This window comes from Physeter macrocephalus, chromosome 7, assembly GCF_002837175.3.
Source record: "Physeter macrocephalus isolate SW-GA chromosome 7, ASM283717v5, whole genome shotgun sequence".
Lineage (NCBI taxonomy): Eukaryota > Metazoa > Chordata > Mammalia > Artiodactyla > Physeteridae > Physeter > Physeter macrocephalus.
In genome coordinates this window covers 6,065,571-6,085,067 of record NC_041220.1, presented here as the reverse complement: position 1 = coordinate 6,085,067, position 19,497 = coordinate 6,065,571, and positions in this window count along the sequence as shown.

Here is a 19,497-nt window from a genome sequence, read left to right as displayed (position 1 = left end):
AGACTCCAAAGAGGGGGCCCAAGTGTTTATTTTTCTGGGACACTCTACTTGAATTATTGTTCAATCGGTCAACACAATAGATCTTCAAAAGAGAACAATTAATTAACATGATAAAGAGTTTACTGCATTCTTTGGATTATATGTCATAATTTTGGTTAGTAAATTCTGACAGTCTTAACAAAAATAGCATCCATCATTAGCAGGTACGAAGATAACTTAATTCTCTACCGGGCTTTCTATTTTTGCTGGATGACAATATGAGATTGACAAGCTATAAATGTTACTGTTTTATGTTATAAAAATACTAGCTTTTTTCATTTATTATGTTTCCAGGCATTCACTGCTTTAGTCAAGTTTAGGCTTGTTAAGTGATTAAAGACAATTTTATTACATCAGCATGTACCTGTTTTATTCTAAAATAATAAAATGCATAAAGAGAAACAGATTCTTTTTGTTTGTAACCTGTAAAATCGAGTTATTTTGCTGATGTAAAATACCAGTAACTCACTTGAGAACCACGCCATCTTCTGAAAAAGCCATATATGACGGGAGAGTTTTAGTCTCCCTTCCAGGTCCTCCTTGGAAGGGCTCCCAGAACTTTTAAAACTGACCAGCAGGGGGAGCTTCTACCTGAGACACAACTAAGAAGGTATCAGAAAGCATCACAGAAACTTCTGAGTTTATAAACATTCACTGAATTTGTGATTTACCAGTACGAAAGATGGAATTACTGCAGCTGTCAACACAATAGCCTCTAAAGACCTGTAGAGCCAGAGATTGGACTTCAGTGATACTGTAGAAAATTCCCATATCCATACAGTATTGCAAACAAAATGTATCCGAAAATAAATGAAAGAGGACTTCTGTTTTATTTCCACATTGTACATCTCAAGTAAGGGCATACAAACAGCAGTTCCTAATACACATCAAGAACCCTACCTATAAAGAGCTTATGAGAAATGTAGTGTTCATTTTCCAGACCTTGCAGACTCTAGAAGCTGTCAAGCATGGATACAAAATGACAATCATCATAGGAAACATGAAGCTTACTTCTGTTTCAAGCAAGTGATCCTCTCTCTACAGCCTCTGTCTTTCTCCTTGATGATCTCCCTTCTGTGCATTGCTCTAGAGTTAGGTAAAATATACCCCATGTTTTGCTTACTTCCTTTCCATAGTAGCACACTCAATAAAGATAGATTTTAATATCCTTTGTAGAAAAAATTAATAATCTCCCTCCCTGAAGAATTACCAGCTTGCTAAAGGGATTAATTGTGCAAGAATCAAATTAATAGGGACTACCCTGATGGTGCAGTGGTTAGGAGTCTGCCTGCCAATGCAGGAGACACGGGTTCAATCCCTGGTCCGGGAAGATCCCACATGCCGCGGGGCAACTAAACCCATGCATGCACCACAGCTACTGAGCCTGCGCTCTAGAGCCCGCGAGCCACAACTACTGAGCCCACGTGCCACAAATACCGAAGCCCGTGTGCCTAGAGCCCGTGCTCTGCAACAAGAAAAGCCACGGCAATGAGAAGCCCGTGCACCACAATGAAGAGTAGCCCCCGCTCACCGCAACTAGAGAAAGCCCGCGCTCAGCAACGAAAACCCAGCGCAGCCAAAAATAAATAAATAAATAAACCAAATTTCACTTAAAAAAAAAACAATCAAATTAATCCTCCATGCCCAGGACAAAGCTAGGCTCTCTAGCAAATATTGTATCTTTAACAATGCTCATACCTGAAAACATACAAAAAAATTAACATATACTACTTATTGAGCATTCATTGTGAAATTATGGTCACTAATCATTATAATAACTCTATAAAATAAGTATTGCTATTACCATTTTACAAATGAGGGTGCAGAAGGATAGAAAGTTTAAACAACTTGCCTAAGAATATACAGTAACCAAACAGAATATCCACTATCACAATCCAGTTTTCATTATGTGGCATAATCACCATCGACTATGTTTTCTACCAAAAGACTTTGTATAACATATCTTTAAATTCTTTAATATGTATTTTTTAACTTTTTATTTTATATCGGAGTATAGCTGAATAACAATGTTGTGATAGTTTCAGGTGTACGGTAAAGTGATTCAGGTATACATATATATGTATCTATTCTTTTTCAAATTATTTTCCCATTTAGGTTGTTACATAATATTGAGCAGAGTTCGCTGTGCTATACAGTAGGTCCTTGTTGGTTATCCACTTTAAATATAGCAGTGTGTGTGTGTGTTAAATATAGTTTGTGTTTGTTATGGAATCTAGAACTTTGTTCTACACTGTAGCTATCTACTTCGGCGTAGAACAAACTGTAGCTTAAACTTTCCTTGCTGCAAGCAGTGAAAAATGAAAAGAGGAGTGGGGAGATGGAGGGGTGAAAAGTACAGGATATTGTTTATTTTTAATCCCAGGAATTTAAAGATATATTATTAATCTAATCAATTTAAACCTATGATTATCATCTCCCAAGATATGCAGAGAATAGTTAGCAAGTTGTTCATTGCGTTTGGCTGCACTGTAACAGATATACAACAACTTAATTCATTTACTTACATGAGATATTTTCATAGTGAAATAGTAACTACAAGGGAAAATAGTTTAGAAATGGTGTATCCACCCTTCTCTGCCATTTTTAGCATATGGTTGTTTCCCCTCACAGTTGTAATCTGGCTGCTCCCCTTCTGGTCACTCCATCTGTCCTCCAGGCAGGTAGCCAGGAAGAGGACAAATGCGGAAGAGCAGAGTATATGGAGAAGTCAGCAAAGTGCCCTCTCTAATGGCTCATCCGAAGCCCAGCACAGGACTGCATGTCATGGCCACATGCTACACAGAAAAACCATGACCAGTGAGGAAACACTTAAGGAACTTATAAATGAGTGTTATTTAGTTTAGAATGGGAGGTTTTCAGTAAATTAATAACAGAAATTATTTTCCTAAAATGTTAAGTAGCTAGCTCTCTAAGACCTTGAGAAACCAAATATTTTAACTGTATATGTTTCTGCTCTGTAAATATCAAGCTTCTTATAATAAAGGAAAAGGAAGAATCGATTTTTAGAAGGCTAATAACACTGTCAGTAAAGCTCTTTTTGTATTGTGATGACCCCAAAGCATAGTAGTTAGTTCAGAATTAGTAACACTCTAATCTTAGGACCCCCCCAAAATAAACACTATTAAAAAGCCCAAATTCCATTTCCAAATTCCCATTCTGATAAATTTTTTTTTTAAATGTATATAGGCCATATTCCACTATGCTAAATCTTTGTCCTTTCTTTTCCGATAGAGGGGAACATTTTTTAACATAAAGGAAACAAATATTTTCAAAGAAAAACCGTTAAGCATTGTGGGCTACATCTCAGTACAAGTTTCAACATTCACTGTCACTAGAGGATGGGACACATTGACGAGTGCACTGGCTGTTAAAACTTTTACCCGGAAATCAGACCATTCACTACTGCACACCTTTTATTGTCCAAGCCAAGTCACATAGTTATGCTAAATATCAAAGAGGATACAAAAAGGGTATGGTCCTACCATAATAACTAACATAGGTGGCTGCCTTTTTTAAAGCCAATCTACTAGAAACCCCAAGAGTGTACATAAACTAACTTTATTACAAAGTTGGAAATTGAAGAGTGCTATAAAAGGGTTACAGAAAAGAGGTTATTGAGCATTTAGACATTGTCTCATTCATAATCAGGCAACAAAAACTTGATGTATGAAATGAACATTATGAATTTATTAATGCAGTCTGAGCACTTTGGTGCAAATAAAAGTAAAGTTGTTGGTACAAGGATGGAATAAGAGGCCTCCCAAAGAATATTTTTTCATTTGTTTACCAATATTATTGAAAATATTTAGTTTTTAAGAATTGTATATTTGCCATTGGATTGGCATTGCGGATCCAGTCAAACGCAGAGAGGAAGCAAGATCTCTAGTGTACCGGAAATTGCAGTCAAACGGGGGCAGAGTGTGACGATGTAATGGTAGAGAGGATGAAAATGAATCTCTCATAGCTTTACAGTGAAAACAAAAGAAAAACCCAGATCACATCTGAACAGGGACAGCAATTCCTCAGTGAAAAGAACCTAAAAGTTTGTATCCAGACTCTCTATGCATCATTTATATTTTTGTATGTATGTATACAAAGATCTGCACTAATATCTACATGGTTCTCATTTCTTAGAGCGTCAAAGAAAAGTCTCAATTTGTTATTACATAAAGGTTGGAATTAAAGGACCCTGATAGGTTTTATTTATAATGTCCTAGTGAATTATTCATGGTTATTATGACCAGAGTGGGTAGAATTACATACGAAAAACAGTCACCAAATGTTGATTTTAAATTTTACACATGAATCTGTGTTACATATTACAGGTACATACATCTACATGTGTGTGATGACATTAAAGCTAGTGAAGGAACATTGAACTAATTTATAAAGGAGTTTTAATTTGTTCAGAAAAGGAAAAGAATTTGAATAAATTATTAGCAGAAACAATAACCTTAAATTTTAAGGAACTACCTTTCCTTCACGTATATTTAAGAAGGCAGGTATGAAATGGCCTTAACATGAAACAATAGAGAGTTAAGTATATCCTAACACAAAAATACTGGCAGAGTATGGCGAAGCACAGGATGTACCACTGAAGAACAGGTTGTAATTAGCAATGCATAAACATGGCAGATAAACTAAGAACTGGCATGATATGCTATGTCCAGAGTGTATATACATGAACTTAAGGAAAGAAGACTGCTGGAAAACATTTGGATTAAGATTGAAATAAGAGAAGAAGAAAAAGAGAGAGGACACCAAAAAATGTTGGTGTTTAAATATAGCAGACACTGACAAGAAACACAAAGTCGTCTAATGATTTTACTATTGTCCATTAAGCTGCTTCAGAGCTAGGATATAAATACTAGTAGATGACTTGTAAATAGCCTAAAATTTAAGTAGGTAAGAAGTAGATGAGTCAAACACTGATTCATTTGTGTAAACTTTTATCAGAAGGATCAAAAGTGGAGAAAACTAGGCAAGGACAGGAGAAGTGACCGAATGCCTAGAAATTGAGAATATCATTCTAGGTTGTCGGATTAACAACGGCAACAAAAATACCAAACATTTTAAACCATATGCCAAAGTTCTGAGATTTAAGAAAGTTCTTTAGTGTAAAGTGAGCATTGCTCATCTTAATCATTAAGTAACTTTAAGTAAAAATTAAGAGGCAGATTTCATTTCATTAGAAGTCAGAATTTTCAGCCTCTATGATTTTGCAGATTTAAATAGGTCCCTAAAAAGTAATGAGCTAGATGTGTTTTTTTTTTTTAAGTTGTGGGAATTGGACTAGATGACCTCAAAGATTATTTTTATAACTGTAAATTTTTAAGCAATAATGTGTCTTATGTCATATGTTATTTAATAAATTAAAATAGATTTATGACGTTCAGAAAAATGTAATAATTGCTGAAAAAGGCTTTTTTTTCAAGTCTGTTATGAGCTACTACTGATTTTAAGTAACGAAATAATGTTTTAAAAATTAAAGACAATGTTTTCAAATTTTCCATTGTTCTTCCATAAAACACATCTTGATTCTTCTAATTTCTTCTTTACTATTCCTGCCTGGTTCCCACAATCTTTCATTTATCAATTGGAATTGACATAATCCAATCATCTTCCATATTTTAGCTAAAGTATATGACTCCATACTGTAGTCAAAATCATGTCACTACCTTGAAGAAAAACTGTTGACAGCCTCCCATTGTATTTGGCATACAAGTGTATTTTACAAGCATTTGTACAAAATCCTAAGTGGTACTAAGCAACTGCCTTGCTTCCGCTATTTCTCTTTTGCGCCCCATAGCTAAGTCGCTCTGGCCTACTTTCAGTTTCCTATGTGAAATAAGCTCTTTTCTCTTGCACAGATGCTATCCTCTATCTTTGAAAACCTCTCTCCACCTCCCATTATCTGACAAATCTTTATCCTACAAATGTCCCAAGAGGTACTTACGAAATCCAATCCAAATTATTTGCTTCTTGTATTTTCTCTCACAAATCTGTTTTTCTTTTGGAAACATTTTAAAGTTACATGTTTATATATATTATTATTTATTTAATCAAGTAATCCATGTGATAAGGACTTTGGTATAACAAGTGTTCGCACAGTACTTCTATTCAATAAAATTTCAAGTTATTTTAGAACAGGAGCTTGGCTCTGATAGAGCAGAATAGGTTTTTGGTGTTTTTTGGTTTTGTTTTTTTGGGCTTATAAATAGCAGAAATTTATTGCTCAGAGTTCTGGAGGCTAGGAAGTCAAGATCAAGACACCAACAAGGCTGCATTCTGGTGAGGGCTGTCTTCCTGGTTCATAGCTGATGACTTGTCACTGTGTCTTCAACTGGTGGATGGAGTGGGCAATCTCTCTGGGGCCACTTTTCTAAGTCACTAGTTCCACTCATGAGGGACCCACCCTCATGGTCTAAGCATCACTCAAAGGTCCACCACGTCCCCATAGCATCATGCTGGGCATTAGGTTTTCAACATATTAATTTGGGGTGGGGGGCAAGAGGCATTAAGACCATAGCACACGTATGTCTATAGAGGAATAGGTACTGTCAGGGATTTAGGATAATTGTGTGGGACCAGAGTACAAACCAATTCTGATAGAGCAGAATAGTTTTTATAAAAATAAATAGTTACCAACTACGGCCAACATTTTAACAAGAACCATTTGAAGACGCTGGCGGGTGAACAACAGCATTCAGAAACGGGTGAATTTACCCTCTGTGGAAGGGGTCCACATTGCGGGAATTATGCAGGTGTCCACAGTGAGTAGAACTGAAGCAGAAAGCCTCGGCCTCACTGGAGATGCTGTCAGAGGAGACCTTTGGGACTGACATTGTACATGGAAATCGAGGGAGATCTAAAAAGGAGGGAGAAATGGGCCAGTAGCCCAACAGCTTGTATAACCTCTTTTCAAGTCTGAGTTCAGCAGTGGGCCATGTATGTAAGCAAGACTTCAAGGATTCCGGGGGGAGCCACAGATGGAGTGCTTAATGGGAAGAGTCCATCTTTCAGCTGCTGCACGATGAAAGGAGGCTCTTACAATCTGAATCCTACTCACTTTGAGGGCATTGGTACAGACGGTGGGCTCTGTCTTCGAACTGTTACTGACCAGGATTCTTGGACTTCTGTAATCAATAGAAATTGATCAGAGCCCTGACAAGAAAGTCAGGCAAGGCTTTGTTGGGGCTCCTGCTGCAAAAGAGGGCAGCGAAAACAAGTAACAGTTTCCCTAGTTCACTCCCCAAGGTGGGCCAAGATGGTTCCTTATATAGAGTGAGGGGGCGGGCAGGTCCCAGGGTTGGGCCGGAGGGGAGGCTTAGGTGGTCTGCCCACCCCTTTGGTGGTGTTGCGTACAGGGGGCGTGCACGGTGCCCTGCTTTTGCTTCCGACTCTCTGTTTTTGCTCTCGGCTCTTCAGAAGTGGCAGTTGGATTTTTGCTCTCTTTGTATCTTGTCCACAATTTGCCCCAACTCTGCATGCATGCAGTTATTTTTAGTCCATTAGAGTTTCTTTGTATTTTGTTTGCTTGAGGAGACCTTTGTCCCGGTGCAAGCACTGCAGCAAAGCTTCCCAGGTCCCAGGTCCCAGCCCCAAAGGGTCATGCCTGGAGAGTCAAAAACTAAGGAGTTCATCCTGGGATTAATGACACAAATGAACTAAGCTCATCAAAACGAAGTCCACAAGTTCAAGGTTATCGATTACAATTCAGTTATTTGCTGGAATAAAACTCAGTGCTTCCTTGGAGAAGATAACAGAAACCATCTTATGATGCATGTACCACAATGTCCAGATTTGTATTTATAGTAAGTTCAGTAAAAGGTTACACTGAACTACAGTAGAAATTCGAACTCTGGTTTCCTGGATGAGGAGGATCATTAACTACAAACGGATATAAGAGACCTTGTGGTGATAGTGATGATTTTTTTTATTAATTTGGAGTTACATGGGTACATTCATTTGTTAAAATTCATCAAGCATTACCGTTAAAATCCATGAATTATATTTATGTAAATTATGAATAAATTAATGAATAAAAGTATCAATTTCCTTGGTTTGTAAATAATATGTAGACATAATTTTGCCTATCTGTTGCTCAAAAAATTAGAAAAATAGCTGAAAACATATTAATTCATGCAATAGTATCTAAGATTTCTTTGGAGTTTTTTCTTTTTTCTAATGTTAGACTGTGTGCACACTGTTCTCCAATAATTCAAAGACCCAATTTAGCATTTCTTTCTTTTAATGTGTTTTCTAATTTAGAGCAACGTCACCATCTTCACCCTTTGATTTGAGTGTGAGTGGCATGAAGTTATGACAGTAATACATTATGGATCAATAACTCGGTGATTCTCACTCATGATGCCTTCCAGGTCACTGAACTGCTCAGCACCAATTTCACAATAAATTGTCTTCTACTCTCTGTCTCATTTCTCACCCTTCAGGGCCCACCTCATAGACAACAATAACATAAACTAAACCTATTCCAGCCTGACACATGCATGGAATATACAGAGTACACGAGTGTGTCGTTTTCAAAGGAGAACCCTCTAAAGTTAAAGTTCTCCCGTTTAAAAGGGAGAGAAAAAAAACCTCAATTCTCTCTTCATAAAAAAAGCAGCAGGACGGTTGTTCAAATCCAAGCAAAGACACTTCAAAATAAACGAGGCACTTTTGATTTACTATATTACTTTTGATTGAGGAACTTCAGGGCTTGCTTCCCGTAAACAGAAATGCTGCGCTTGATGTCTAAAGAAGTATCTATGGCACATAATGGAATTTGTCTCTTCAATTGTACTTTGCAGTTTCATATCAAATGTCTAATCTATATGCAGACTATTTTTGATAATTTTGGTTTTAATACAAAAAAGCTATAAAGAATAACAAATTGTTTCATTATCCTTTCTCTGCCTCACAACTGCAATAACATTACAGTACTTTTGGTACAAGTACAATGGTGTACATGTATTTATAAATCTTTTATTCTGACACAAATCTAGTGGGGGATAAATCTCCAGGGTAAGCATGAATGGTTTTAATTTCATGACACATTTCTTTTCTAGAATCAAAATGCATTTAGAAGCTCTTGGCTTTCAAAGTTTTGTGTTCTTAGTTTTATAGATTAAAGAGCTTTGTACGTTAAAGATGATTTATATCAAAGCCTTAATTTCATAAGGAAGTGGAAACAGTATCCCAGAGTGGTGAAGTAAAGCACCAGCTCACAGCTAGTTAAATAGAGTAAAATAGCGCTCAAATAGCACATTCCAATAACATACATCGTAGACTCTGAACATTTGAACTTTTTCTTGTGTAATTCTCCATGCTTCAAGTTTTTGCTTTTTATATGATATGCTTTGAGCAAATCCGAGCCTCAGCATAAATCTAGAACTAACTCACTTATGTGAGTTAACATTCTGACCTGGAACACATCTTCTCAGATGAAAGAGGGGAATGATTGGACATGGTTTATGCTGCATGAAATTTAAATAGAGATGCATCTAGAAATATTTCCTTAGAGTTAGTAAAGCTACTCTTGTATTATTTATTCAGAGATTCTTTTCTAATAAGAAAACATTTTTATTTTAATCCCTGTCTGTAGACCTAACTATATTCCCTGAGACACAAAGCTTTCAAATTACAGACTTTAATATTTTTAGATACACTTAGCCTGGGCTTTAAAAATTGTTACTCAAATCACCTTCACCTCACCCCCGTAATACAATTTTCTGAATTTTTATTTTTTCATTATGATCAAGTAATTCCCCTACACAAAGAGTGCATTTATACACACACACACACACACACACACACACACACACATATATTTATATCTCAAAAGAATTGATATTTGAAGCAAAGTTTAACTCATTCTTTTCTGTATCTTTAGCAGTAAAGTAGAGATGTTTGGGGACAGTATTGCTGTGTCCTTTTTAAGATTGAAATTTCTTGAGATCCTCTGCATTCATTTATCCTTTGAGACCTAAGAATCAGGTCTCAGCCTATAAGCCAGTGGATCCTCATAATGTAGTCATAATCCTTGGGGTTTTCCCTAGAAAATCTAGCATGACAAATATTTCTTGCCATTAGATTTGATAGTATTTTATTCAATATTCATCAACTGGAGATTCAATTTACATTGTGTTCTATTTTCAACTATACATAAAATTGAATATTATTTATTGTTATTTTTATGAGTCTGTGCCCTATTAAATGTGATAAGTCATTTGTTCCTCTTCTGCTGTACTTAGATGTTTGTTTAATTGTTTTTTCTTCATTTTTACGTAGGGTGAACCAACTTATTTCAAAAATAAAGAATCTAAGTGCCATGACAAAGTATCTGAAAAATCTTAGATTTTCCTTCAGAGAAAAAAATAAGGAAAGAGATTTAAAAATCTGTGACTTTTTTAAATATAAAGGCTTTTTGAATTGAGAAGTTAATGGTTTTTCTTTCTACATACAGTTCTCTATTATGATAGATTATACAGAAATACAGCTACTGCTGCAGTATATGTACATTGTCTTTCGTACTTGTGACTTATTTTGGATATTTACTTCATTAAAAAATGTGTACCAGTAACCACAAACTCTTCAAAGGAAGCATGATGGTTAATTTTATTTGTTAATTTGCTTGGGCAATGGTGCCCAGACAGTTGGTCAAACATTACTCTGGATGTTTCTGTGAAGGCATTTTTTGGATGACATTAACATTTAAGTTGATGGACTTGGAGTAAAGCAGTCCTTATATGAGGTTAGTCCTCACCCTCTATGCTGAAAACTTTAAAAAAACAAACACTGACCTCTCCACAGAAAGAAGGAATTCTGCCAGCAGACTGTCTTTGAACTCTGCAATATTTCCCTGGGTCTCTAGCCTGCTGGCCTATGGTAAACATTTTGGATTTGCCAAGCCTGTGTAATCATATGACTCAATTCCTTAAAATCTCTCTTTCTCTCTCTCTCTCTCTTAGTAGTAAGAAATAGAAGAAAATAAAACATAAAAAGTAATACTATTTACATGACATAGATAAATATGTATAATATAATATATAATATACAACAAAATAGGTATTAAATATATAAAATATATATAAATATATAAAATTATATACATATCTATCTATATCTATATCTCTATATATTTATATCTATATATATCTCCTGTTGGCTCTGTTTCAATTTCCTTAAAGCCAACTTTTCTAATCTTCATATTTTAGTAAGACGATTAACATCTCACACACGTAAATGTTAAATTATTTTTATTTGAGTTACAAATGTGACCTGCAACTTTATTTAAACTAAAAGGTTAAATTTGCAACTAAGAGTTGAGGTGTTTGTCTAAAGTCCTCCTTAGTTTTTTTTTTTTTTTTTTTTTTTTTGCGGTACGCGGGCCTCTCACTGTTGTGGCCTCTCCCGTTGCGGGGCACAGGCTCCGGACGCGCAGGCTCAGCGGCCACGGCTCACGGGCCCAGCCGCCCCGCGGCACGTGGGATCCTCCCGGACCGGGGCACGAACCCGCGTCCCCTGCATCGGCAGGCGGACCCCCAACCACTGCGCCGCCAGGGAAGCCCCTCCTTAGTTCTTAAATGGCTTTGCTCCCTTCCTTTTCATTTTTCTCCACCTCTGATGATAAAGGAACTTTGCATCTCACCCAGGGACTGAAGAGAAAGTGTTATCAGCAGGAGTTTTCTATGAGAATATTGCATTGAGCCATATGGGATTTCCAGATTTCTCTGTATTACGTACAAAAGGGGATTTTACAAGAGTCGAGGGAAATAAACGCCTCACACCCACTGTGGAGAATGTTTGAGGCATCTAAGGAGGAGGATCGTACAATATTAATGTTTTCCGAGATGTCTTTAGACTTTGCTCTGAAGATATGTGATGAAAATATGTGAAAACTAACTTTTACTGAGGGTTGAATCAAAGTTATTATATATTAATGAGACTTTTGATGGATTTAATGTAGCTGTAGGATGAAAAATAATCCAATTTTGATAAGATAAAAAATACAATATCTACTACAATTAACAGTTTCAAGAGGACCATGTACACAGCTAAAAGATTATTTCACCTCAGGCATCTGCAAAACTAATTGCTTGCTTTACCCAGGCCATCATGTCCTGTATTGTCACTACTAGTAGCATCATTAATTGCTTATTTGGCTGTTTCAATTTGTACAGATGTCACAGAAATAATTAGAATCTGCCCATTTTCCTCCACAACTGTCCCATTGTATTTCTTTAATTTCAATGAAAGAATTTAAGACTATCCCATTTTGCTCAAGTCATATTCTTCTATTTATGTCATCATAATTGACTGGATAAACACGGGTTGATTTACTTTTTTTCATATTTCTTGCTACTAATCCCCATATCCACATAAGGTTTCATTCAAGATTATTTTTCAAAGATTGTTTCTCATTCTGAATTCCCAAAGTAAGCCCACTGAATCAAAGGAATTCAGTGTCAGAAGGGTGTTTAAGAGTATGTTATTCATATTATTGGTCTGATACTCAGCAGTGTCTATATAACTTGTAGAATTCAGTGCTAAGTGCAAATGTGGGGTTTCTGGTCCAAAAAATTAAGAATTTCAAGACACTGACTGCAGAGTATTAAACTAATCCCAGGGCCCTTCTGAGCATGGGGTCCTCTGCAAATGGCCAGGTCATGAGCACGGAGCCAGACTGAATTCCTCCGATATCATCCTGACCACGTGGTTATTGGGCCTCTATTTACACACTTTCAGGAACAGAAAACTCATTATTTTCAAAGCCGCCCATCCTTAGTTCAACAGTTGTGTCTTTTAGAGAGTTCTTCCTTATCTTTTAAAAATAAGGGTGGAGGGGTAAGATGGCATATGGCGAATTACTGATGCTTTTAAAATTATTGCTGTTTATTACTTTCTTTCTCACATTTCCCCCTTGTGTCCGGTGTTTCAAAAACAAACATGGGAAAGGAACTAAAATGATGTGACCTTTCCTCCAACTTTGTTACTTTCACTCCCTTCATTTCTTTACCAAGTAGATCTCTCTTCTCTCCTAAAAGTAGAATGAACACCCTTAACGATACCTCCAACACTGGTTTTTAAAAGGAAATGAAGAGGGTGGAAATGAGGGGTAAAAAGTGACATGATGCCATCCAACCTAATGGTTCCTGGACACAAATTATTCAGAGACCACATAATGTCAGAAACCTAGGCATTGATAGAAATTCCAAATGTAAGAACTTCATTGTCAAACCAAACCAGTACAGACAGACCTCTTATTCACTGTTCTATGAACAATGAAAGAAACTAGAGATCTGTTCTTTTTGATGTATCTTTGATTAGGTAACTAGATGCATTATTTTCAAGTATCCAGCCTTACTGAAAACATTAGTCTTACTAATATTTTCATATTCATTTCTTTGGTCACTACATAAATCAACCTCGTTAGTTTAGGCACTTAAAAAAGGCATTTGTATCCCATGATCTTTTTAATTCTGTTATGCGTATTTAGCATAATCTCTTTCTTCTTGTCTGTTGTAAGAAATCTTATTTATCTCCATAGGATTTTCCTCCCCTCCTAATTCTGAACCTCTCTCTCTCTCTCCAATTGTATATAATCTCCTCCTCATTTGAATTCTTGTTAAAATTTGATTAGATCTTTCCTCATTGCATTTCTTATATTATGCACCTTCTATACTGGAAGCAAATATAAGGTCAACCTTATAGCATATAACATAGCCTTCAACAAATAGTTATTTCATTTATTGAGCAAAACATTATTAACCATAATTTTACTCTTTTGTTTTTGATACTGAATGAATTTGTCTACAATGCATGCTAAAAAAAAGTACATAAACCTCAAATCATAAAGAAAACAGTACTGATAGTTTTAGACTTATTCATATATATATAGACTTTAAAGTCAAATAAATATTAATATTTGACATGAAACTAATTCATAAATCATATCAGAATATTTTCAGAATGGTTAACATTTGTTGATTTTTCTTCTCCTTCTGGGACCCCTATAATGTGAGTGTTAATAAGCTTGACATTGTTTCATAGGTCCCTTAAACTATCCTCATATTTAAAAATTCTTTTTTTATATTTGCTGTTCTGATTGGGTGATTTCCACTATTCTGTCTCCCAGATTGCTGATTCGTTCTTCTGTATCATCGAATTTGCTGATTCCCTCTACTGTATTTTAAAAAATTTCAGTTATTTTTTTTCAATACTTATATGGTAAATTAATCTATGATATATAAGGTGAGAATATACAATGTGGAAAATACTGTCTTTTCAATAAATGGTGTCAACAACTGGACAGCTACCAGCAAAATAATGACACTAGACCATTTTCTTACACCATATACAAAAATAAACTTAAAATGGATTAAAGAATTAAAAGTAAGGCCTGAAAACATAAAACTCATAGAAGAAAACATAGACAGTACAATCTTTGACATTAGTCTTAGCAATATATTTTTGAATCTGTCTCCTCAGGAAAGGGAAACAAAAAAGAAAATAAAGAAATGAGACTACATCAAACTAAACAGCTTTTGCACAGCAGAAGAAACTATCAAGAAAATGAAAAGCTGTCTCCTGAGTGAGAGAGGATATGTGTGGATGATATGTCCAACGGGGTTAGTATCCAAAATATATAAAGAATTCACACAATTCAACAATAGTAAAACAAACACTCTGATAAAAAAATGGACAGAGAACCTGAATAGACATTTTTTAAAAGAAGGCATACAGATGGCAAGAGGCATATAAAAAGATGCTCATCATCACTTATCATCAGGGAAATGCAAATCAAAAGCACAATGAGATACTTCACACTTGTCAAAATGGATATTATCAGAAAGACAAGAAATAAGAAGTGTTGGCAAGGATGTAGAGAAAAGGGAACCCTTGTGCACTGTTGGTGAGATGTGTTTACTGTGGAAAACAGTATGGAGATTCCTCAAAAAATTAAAAATGGAACTTTACTCAAAGAAAACAAAAACACTGATTCAAAAAGATACATGCATCCCAATGTTTATTACATCATTGTTCTCAATAGTCAAGATATGGAAGCAACCTGTGTCCATGGATAAAGAAAATACGATAATGTGAGATAAATGTGTGTGTGTGCGTGTGTGTGTGTGTGTGTGTAATGGAATATTAGCCACCAAAAATAATGAAATCTTGCCACTTGTGACAACATAGCTAAACCAAGTGTATTATGCTAAGTGAAATATGTCAGACAAAGACAAATACCATATATTTTCACTTATATGTGGAATCTAAAAATCAAAACAAATGAACAAACATAACAAAACAAAAACAGAGTCATAGATACAGAGAAAAAAACTGGTTTTTGTCAGAGGGGAGGGGATGAGGAGTTGGGCAAAATAGGCAAAGGGAATTAAGAGTTACAAACTTCCAGTTATAAAATGAATGTCACAGAGATGTACTATACATAATATGGAATATAATCAATAATACTGTGATAACTTTGTATGGTGACAAATGGTAACTAGACTTATCCTGGCAATATATAAAAATATGGAATCAATATGTTGTACAGATGAAACTAATATAATATTGCAAGTCAATTATACTTCAATAAAAAATTGATTTTTAAAAATAATGAAATTTTGTGATCACAGGTAGAATAAGCAAAGTGATTATTGATGCTGACATAGAAACAAAGCTCTAGTGAAATTTTTTGTTCCATTTTGGTGAAACTTGTTACTTAAAAAGATATATATATAAATATATTTCTGATTGAAGGGTAATTTAAGCATATGTTTTAAAGGCACTTGTCACCTCTTGAGAACATCTTACAATTTTTTAAAATGGTCATAGATAGTGAGATTGAGAATTTGTTGTTAAACTCTTTATTAAACCACAAGATACCATCAAAATCCCTGAATTCAAATAATTTTTATATACCTCCACTTTCATAAATTTTCATGCTAGATGTGGCTACAACTTTAATTTTAAATCTTGTTTACCAAAAACAGATATATATTTTACTTTATAATATGTATTAATTAAAATACTTCAGTGTCATGATTCTGTATAATCTAAACTTACTATAAAATATAATGTGATTTTCACCAATATATTTTAAATATCTTCAAATATCCTAAACTTTTATGCAAGAAATCTTTGATACTACAGTTCTCAGAATAATCATTTTTCTACCACTTTAATGACTATTTTCATGAGTCCTTTACAGACATTTACATGGATTTATTTTTCCTCATATCACACTGACCCTATTTTGTCCTTTATAGTAGATTAATCTTTATAGAATGATATGCTTTAATTAAATATTTTAATGCCTGCTTTTGAAATAATCATTCATTATGATTTCTCATAGATAATGAGAAACTGCTCTGTCAGTTATAATTTAATAAAGATATATTTTTTATTTCTTAGTGTATTTATATGTATTTTATTGTTCCAACATTTACTGAGTTTTTACTATGACCCTGGGAGATACTAAGTACTGAATATATATATATAATTTGTAATGATACCATAATTTTCATAGAAATTTATAATTTAAACATAAACAGATAACTGAGAATATATATTAGACAGTGCTATTGAAGATAACACTGCAATTCTGTGGAAAGAGAAAATGGAACAACGTCTTGAGTGGGTAAATTGGGGGAGAATGCACAAGTGATATTTAAACTGAACTTAAAATATGACTTTGGAAAAATGTATGAAAAATTGTATACACCAAGTGAAAGCAACAGCATGTAAATTCATTCATTCACTAACTCAGTCAAGAAATAGTTACTGAGTATTTACCATAAGCCAGGCACCCATGAGGTAATGCGTTGTAACAAAGGCTCCAATGTGCAGAAAATTCAAGGAAGATCACTGCAGTAGGAGTCTGAAAGGAGTTGGTATAAGACGAGAACAGGAAAATTGGTTGAGGACAGATTGTGCCAAGATATGAGATTTGGATTTTATATTGTATATAATAAAGTTTTTCAGCAGCTGGGTGGCATGAGCTATTTTGCTTGTAGAAAGATAACTGGCAGTTATAGAGAGAGTAAACTAGAGTGAAGGAGAAATGGGGTGTCAGTTGAGAGTTATGAGCTATTATTATAATCATCCAAGGGAGAAATGATGAGGACCTAGACCTGAGTAGTGACAGGTGGATGGAAAGAATACGCTGAATTTGAGAGACAAGTATGAGAGAGATTGACAGATTTGGTGACAGAGCATTTTACCGCCAATCATAGTAAAAGTGCTTTATTATAAGAAATACATAATATAAAAACAAGTGCATTATAAGCATGTATTGGTATTCTCAGTCTAGCAATTATTTTGATATGTTTGATCACTTTTATATAGCTCAAGATTAAAGAGAATGTTAAGTTGATAACAGAAATAGGAAGCATTAATTTATGCAAAACATAGGAATTTCAGAATCTATGCAGAAGTCAACCCTTTCATTTTCAAGTGGAAATTGAGGTCCGGAAACATACACCCAGGGGCAGAACCCAGGTCTCCTGATTCTGTTGATTTGAGGAGTCAAAATTGGCTTAAGTCATTTCATTGTATCATTGAAGCATGTTCATATATTTTTGGAGTAATCTTTATTCTTAACTTGTTAGTACCTAGAACTCACCACGTTCAACTGTGCTATATAATATTTGATGAGTGAAGACATGCTTCAGAGAGAGCCAAAGTAAATTTTGAGTGTATCACTTCACTTTATTTACATTCACTCTATTGTTTTTGAGGGGCTGTAGGGATGTAATTAGTCCCTATTATAGTACATTATGAAAGAAACAGAATTATGCCATTCTTAGATTTTACCCCCATGTTGAACAAAAATTGAAAACCAGAAAGATGATGCAACAAAGTAAGTCAACATCTAAAATAAAATGAATAGCAAACAAAAGAGATTTTGAAGTTTTAATGGGGAAAAGAAAAGTAACAAGAAATTTAAAACATATACACACACACAGAAAGAGATCAAAATAATCTGATGTTTGCAATGACATCTAAAGAAATAAGATTGGAATGTGTCCAACGCGATTTTGTTTTTAACTGCTTTAAATAGAACTAAAATGATTACAATTCTATAAAAATAAGTAGTTTTAATTTTTAAAGGAGAATGAATTAAAAAGATAAATAATAGAGTACTTTTGAATTGAGAAAACCTCAGATGAAGAAAATATTTTTCTCAGTTTCAAGATAAACATTTTCAGATTTTTGACATAGGCAAAACAGAATGAAATATTTATGAAGATGGGGAAAATTATACCCAAGCAATGTATCAACACGGACTACAGGAAGTTCTGTGTCGGCTGTGGAAGTCCATGGGCCAGAGGATATTTTGTTGGCTACAGTGTATGCAGTACTGCGGTCAAAGTACGTTCATTCAGAAGCAGAGCATCCTCTGGCTCTGAGGGCACTCCAGTGGGTGATGCAGATCTGGTCTGCCCTCCTTTGAGCTCAGGATAGAATGAGGAATGATTCAGTGTCACCAGACTTCCAAAATGGTCCTCCCAGAATCTGTTTCAATATACAGATATTCCTGCCTTGTGGTGGCTGGGCTGTTTTGATAACAGAATTAATTTGGCCTCTAAAGAAGGTCTGTTTTGTTGGGAAAAGTATTTCACAGAGGTAATGTTCCCTCCAGTTCTTCATTTATCAACAAAATACCAATAGACATGGAAAGTAAAATCATGAAATTAATTATAAGTTTCTGAGTGAGGTAATTGAGACACCTGGAGGATTCTTAAAAATGTGATTTTAATTAATGGGCTTCATAGAAGAATCCCACATTAAAAAAGGATTATAAAATTATCCCATATTTGGAAGTTTGACAATTGAGAGTCTAGATAAATTCCTATGTGTTTAATGTATGTTTTATTATGTTTGTGTCATTTTTATTTTAATTTTTAAAACTGCAGTTACACTTATTTATTCAAGCACCCTCTTTGGTTTTCAAAAAAATGAAAAAAAGATTGTAAATGCATGTGTCTGGGAGAAAAAGAAACTATAATACTGCAAGTTATATTATTTGTTACACAAATTCCCAGAAGATGCAGAGAGAATTTTAAAGTTAAGAATATATGGTATCTATGTTTAAAGAAAGAACAAAATTCACTGAAGGAAAAGTGAATCCTGAGTGACTTTACATTGTCTGCTCATTTATCTCCTTGTTAATATAGGCAGCCTTTGGAAGTCTATTTTTAATAACATAGTTGGTGACATTTTTAGGCTTTAGAGACTTTTGACAGATGGAATCATGAATTTATTGATTTAATATTCGCAAACTTAAAATACTCCCGATGTAGATGTAACATAATAAGGGTTTATGGCATAGTCAGGATTAGTTATGATGTATTGCAATATTTTTATACTTAGGACTGGATTCATTTGGGAACTCAAAATACTGTCATGGTCTTTTATAAAAAGACC